The following is a 5,833-nucleotide window of genomic DNA, read 5'->3' as shown; positions in this document are numbered from 1 at the left end:
TAATTTAACCCTCTGCATCTTTTAAATAATTATTCACTTTTATTTACTTATGTGGCAGTATTTGTAACAACACATTATCATTGAGTAGTGAAAAAAAGAATATGAGGCTTACTGGGAAACTGTATATTAGGAAGCTATGCCATTTGAACTCTATAAGCCCAAGAGTCAAAATCACAACTCTCGGAGCGCCTGGGTGGCTCAGTCGGTTAAGCGTCCGACTTTGGCTCAGGTCATGATCTCACGGTCCGTGGGTTCGATCCCCACATCGGGCTCTGTGCTGACAGCTCGAAGCCTGGAGCCTGCTTCAGATTCTGTGTCTCCCTCTCTCTCTGACCCTCCCCATTCATGCTCTGTCTCTCTCTGTCTCAAAAATAAATAAACATTAAAAGAAAATTTAAAAAAAAATCACAACTCTCATTATTCCCCTAAAAAGCTGCCAAGCAGAGAGAAACCGTAGTATGGAAGATTTAATAGGTCATGTTTCAGCCTGGGATGGATGGTTCTATTGCAGAATACTTAAACTTGAAAGAATAATGGTACAAAATCACTCCTTGGCCCTTCTGATATCGCAGTAAAATCTGGCTGCGGCACCACTGACTAAACACCATTAAGTCTTGCTGCCACCAATAACTGAGGTCACTTGGATAATCAAGAATTCCATGCTGGACCACAGGATATAAACACTATCATAAAAGTGAAAAGTACTCTGTGTGGCTCTCCTGTTTGATCCCTGTGGTCTTTGATTGTCAAACAAAAGACCAATACTTGCTAACATAACTGTGCATGGACATAAGATAATAAAGGAAAGTCCTGGACCAAAACTGTTAACCAACTGCCATGATATTGATAAGAGTAATGCATGGTAATGTGGATATTTCCTGTTATCCAACAACAATGACAAACACAAGTGAGGAAAATCTATTTTGCCCAAAGATAACCTCAACCAGTTATTTGGTGCCAAAAAAAAAAATGTACCACCGCTCTAGATCAGTAATACTTCAGAGAATTCCAACGGCTATTATGTATGCAGGTTTAGTCACCACCCTTACCCATACTCATTTACACTATGTGATTTCTATTTTAAAATAAATTATCCTGGAAAGATTCCCAGATCAGTATGTGAGATTGGTACAAGGCCAAGTCATTTCCGAGTGGATTCCATCCATGTCCATAACCAGCACCAGTTTTTTATTCATTTATTTTTTGAAATTCACTCATTTGTTTGTAATAGAAACCGTGTGGTTTCTCAATGCACTTTCAATTTTACCCACTTATAAAGAATTTCCCAAGTTAATTTTACTAAACAAAACCTTCCAAGTGTCTACCATTTCCTTTAGGAGCTCAGTAAACATAAACATTACATTTCAATATAAAATCTTTAGAAACGTCTTAAGAATGTGTACACAGTTGAACTTTGAATCTTTTGGTTTGTAATCACCGAGCCCATGACATTCAAAGCCATACAAATCCTTACATTATTAACAGTGATACGCTTGAATTTCTTAGACAATATCCTTGGTCAAAGCTTTGGAATCCAGTTAAAACTCAGAAAGGTGTGGGATTGAGAATACCCACTATTGCAATTGGTATTGAGAATACCAACTATTACAACAACTTTCCACACATATTCGATCTTCCACACATATTCCACAGAATATATGGAATATTCCACACATATTCGTCCAGAAAGAGTGGCAGTCAAAAAAGGAAAGAAAGAAAGAAAGAAAGAAAGAAAGAAAGAAAGAAAGAAAGAAAGAAAGAAAGAAAGAAAGAAAGAAAGAAAGAAAGAGAAAAAACAAATGGGGCGGGAGGAGCCGGGAGGTGGGTGAACAGCAAGGAAATTCTAGCTTTATTACACAAGCATGGAACCAAATTCCTTTGGAGGGGGTGGGGGTGGAAGTCTGACGACTTCAGACCAAGGAGGGAACAAGAGAGAACATGGATCTGCCCCTACAGTCCTGGAGACATCTCAATCTGGGGTTAGGAAGAAAGGGGACCTCCCTTGTGGTCCAGGGGTCTCCTCCCTCTGCAGACCCGGTGCTGGGAGGCAGCAGAGGGCACTGCTGCCCGGGAGTCCAAGAAGACGGCGCCGCATCCCGGGGGCGCGGGCCTGGACCATCTGGTTCTTCTTCGCCCATAAAGTACACTAGGGGACGCGGTCCAGGCTGTCCCTGGTTCATCCCTCCAGGCACAACCCGTTCCGGGGCTGAGAGGTCGCGCGGCGGTGGCCTGCATCTCACGCCCAGGCACTGGGAAGCGGCGGAGTCTCACCACGGGTTCCAGGTTAACTCCCAGGACTTAGCGCGCCTGGCGCCGCGCTTCTGCCAGGCTGTTCTCGACCCACACGTCGCCCGCTACGCGAATGGTGGGGAAGGTGGTCAACGTCGGGGTGGCCGCCCTCCCACTCTCCTCCAGGGTGCGGCCCCTGGAGCAGGGCCCGGGTGCCGCGGGCTTACAGGGGCTGCTGTCCTCGCGGGACGGTGGCGGCGGGGGCGGCACCTTCCTCTGGCCGACCGCCACCGTCCGGGCTCCGTGGCGCCTCCGCCTGGCAGCTGGCCGGCGCGTCTGGAGGCGGGCCTTGGGGGGCTGGTGCCGGGGGTCCGGGACCAGGGCCAGGAGGGAGGAGTAGCCATAGACGTCCTTGCTGCGCAGGATGTCGGGGAGAACTGGTGCTTGAGGCTGCAGAGGTAGCTCCAGAGCTCTGCGTCTGAGCTCATGAACTCCGTGCTGCGGGGCAGGAATAGCTTGAAAGCGTCGATCAGCGCCTTGGTGCTGTTGGCCAGCGACAGTCGCGACGGTTGCCACCGCATGTACACCACCTTCTCCTCAGGCGCCTCCAGCGCGGCCCCTCCTGCAGCGCTAGAGGCTCCTCCCCCGGCGGCCGGGGCCAGGGCCTCCCTGGGCCAGCGCCGCCTCCTCTTCATGCTGCTCAGGATGTGAGGCCGCTAGGGGCCGCCCGCGCTTGCCAGGTCTCGCGGCCGCCGCAGGGCCCTGATGAATTTCCTACCATGAAGCCAAATCAGGCGGCAGGCTGTGAGAGTTACACCGCAGTTGCTAGGAGACCAGGCGCTTTGTGAGGTCACAATGTCTGCACATCTTATCACGGTGGGCTGCCCAAAGCTGCCTTAGGTTTGGCTCTGTTTAAGATTATGCCCTTGAGAAAGACCTGCACGTAATCTTACCTGAGAAGGCCCATAATTCTTCACGAGTTCAAGAGGGTTGTCTTAGAGGTGAATGCACGGGTGCTTCAGCCTCCAATAATTCCATCTAACATGAAATGACACTTAGCGGTGGACAGTACACACAACTTGCAATCAAACACGACTCTAAGAGGGTGTTAGCTAATTAAATGCCTTGTCATGCAACGCACTGAAAGCCAAATTGAAATAACTACTCTACCCTTTCAAAGAATACCGATGTACTGTGCCTTGCTTAGGGTTCCATACGTGTGTTGCTACAGCTCACAGTTCAGGAAGCTGTTCTTCACAGCAGCAGCAAACAGTTTGCCTAGTTAGTATCCATGCTCACTTTCATGCAGCTTAGGGAAGACCGAGTCATTGTGTGCTTAAGAGCAAAGCGTCAACGAATTCTGTGTGAGTGGCCAGTAGGGCATTCAGTGCCACTAAAACCTATTCACTACCTACCAATTCATGAATATTTCAGGTAAGGCATACTCAAGGTAGTAAGAGACCGTATGGGATTCCAAGGGTAGAAAACGTGTTACACCGTCCGTGTAAGTGCTTTTGAAAGCAACCAGCATAGTCCATCCATCATCACCACATACACAATTCATTCACAAAATACTACAAGGACCACCTACCATGATCAACTGAAATCCACTTCCCCATGAAAGGATGACTCCAAACTATGTGAATCACTAAGAGTGATAAGTCATGGTAACAATCAGAAGAGAAACTTGCCAAGGTCAACGTGATACATGTGAGAGGCCTCTGTCTTTATTCAGCTCCTTTTCTTAAACACACAAACAAAACTTTCATCTACGCAGCTTAAGCTACTAATACCTCACGCTCATAAAGTGCTGAAAATGGAAAGCTATCCTCATATTCAGTAAGAGCAACCCCTGGATTTTTTTTTATTAAATGTAATTTATTTTCAAATTGGTTTCCACGCAACACTCAGTGTTCATCCCAACAGGTGCCCTCCTCAATGCCCGTCCCCCACTTTCCCCTCTCCCCAACCCCACGTGAACCCTCAGTCTGTTATCAGTATTGAAGAGTCTCTTATGGTTTGCCTCCCTCCCTCTCTATAACTTTTTCCCCCCATCACCTTCCCCATGGTCTTCCGCTGAGTTTCTCTGGATCCACACATGGATAAAAACATATAGTATCTGTCTTTCTCTGCCTGCTTTATTTCACGTAGCAAAATACCCCCCAGTTCCGTCCACATTGCCACAAATGGCCAGATTTCATTCTTTCTCATGGCCAAGTAGTATTCCATTGTATATACATAAACCACAACTTCTTTATCCACTTGTCAGTTGATGGACAGCTAGGCTCTTTCCATAGTTTGGCTGTTGTTGAAAGTAGTGCTATAAACATTGGGGTACATGTGCCCCTATGTCTCAGCACTCCTGTACCCCTTGGGTAAATTCCTAGCAGTGCTATTGCTGGGTCTTCGGGTAGGTCTATTTTTAATGATTTGAGGAACCTCCACAATGTTTTCCAGAGCGGCTGCACCAGGTTGCATTCCCACCAACAATGCAAGAGGGTTCCTGTTTCTCCACATCCTCACCAGCATCTATAGTCTTCTAATTTGCTCATTGTAGGCACTCTGACTGGCATGAGGTTGTATCTCAGTGCGGTTTTGATTTGGATTTCCCTGATGGGGAGTGCTGTTGAGCATCTTTTCATGTGTCTCTTGAAAATCTGAATGTCTTTTTTAGAACAGTGTCTGTTCAAGTCTTCTGCCCGTTTCTTCACTGGATTATTTGTTTCCCGGGTGTGGAGTTGGTGAGTTCTTTTGATAGGTTTTGTATACTCACCAATTATCGAGTATGACTTTTGCACACATCCTTTCCCATTCGGTCAGTTGCCTTTTAGTTTTGTTGATTGTTTCCTTCACTGTGGAGAAGATTTTTATTTCGATTAGGTCCAATGGTTCATTTTTGCTTTTAGTTCCCTTGCCTTCGGAGATGTGTCAACTAAGAACTTGCTGATGCTGAGGTCAGAGATGATTTTTCCTGCTTTCTCCTCCAGGGTTTGATGGTTTCCTGTCTCACATTCATGTCCTTCATCCATTGTGAGTTTATGTTTGTGAGTGGTGTAAGAAAGAGGTCTAGTTTCATTCTTCTGCATGTTGCTGTCCACTTCTCTCAGCACCATTTGTTAAAGAGACTGTCTTTTTTTTTCCATTGGATATTCTTTCCTGCTCTGTCAAAGGTTAGTTGGCCATAGGTATGTGGGTCCAATTCTGGGATCTCTATTCTATGCCATTAAGTCTACGTATTTGTTTCTGTGCCAATACCATGCTGTCTTGATGGTTATAGCTTTGTGGTAGTGGCTAAAGTCTGGCATTGTGGTGCCTCTCACTTTGGTTTTCTTCTTCAGTATTACTTTGGCTATTCAGGGTTTTTTGTGTTTCCATACACATTTTATGATTGCTTGTTCCAGCTTGGAGAAGAATGCTGGTGCAATGTAATTGGGGCTGCATATAATGTGAGGACTGCGTTGGGTCATATTGACATTTCGTCAATATTTATTCTTCCAATCCACGAGCGTGGGAGGTTTTTCGCTTTCTCTGTATCTTCTTCAATTTCCTTCACAAGCTTTCTGTAGTTTTCAGCATACAGATCTTTTACATCTTTGGTTAGGTT

The 5,833-nt window shown here is 46.1% G+C and overlaps 1 pseudogene; it reads right to left on the bottom strand.

Annotated features, from left to right (window-relative positions):
• Positions 1-2,195: 2,195 nt before the first annotated feature.
• LOC145715288 (coiled-coil domain-containing protein 71L-like) lies at positions 2,196-3,048 on the bottom strand (annotated as a pseudogene).
• Positions 3,049-5,833: the final 2,785 nt, after the last annotated feature.

This window comes from Panthera onca (assembly GCF_046562875.1).
Source record: "Panthera onca isolate mPanOnc1 chromosome Y unlocalized genomic scaffold, mPanOnc1 haplotype 2 h2.ChrY_unloc_9, whole genome shotgun sequence".
Lineage (NCBI taxonomy): Eukaryota > Metazoa > Chordata > Mammalia > Carnivora > Felidae > Panthera > Panthera onca.
This window is presented reverse-complemented; position numbering and strand designations above follow the sequence as displayed.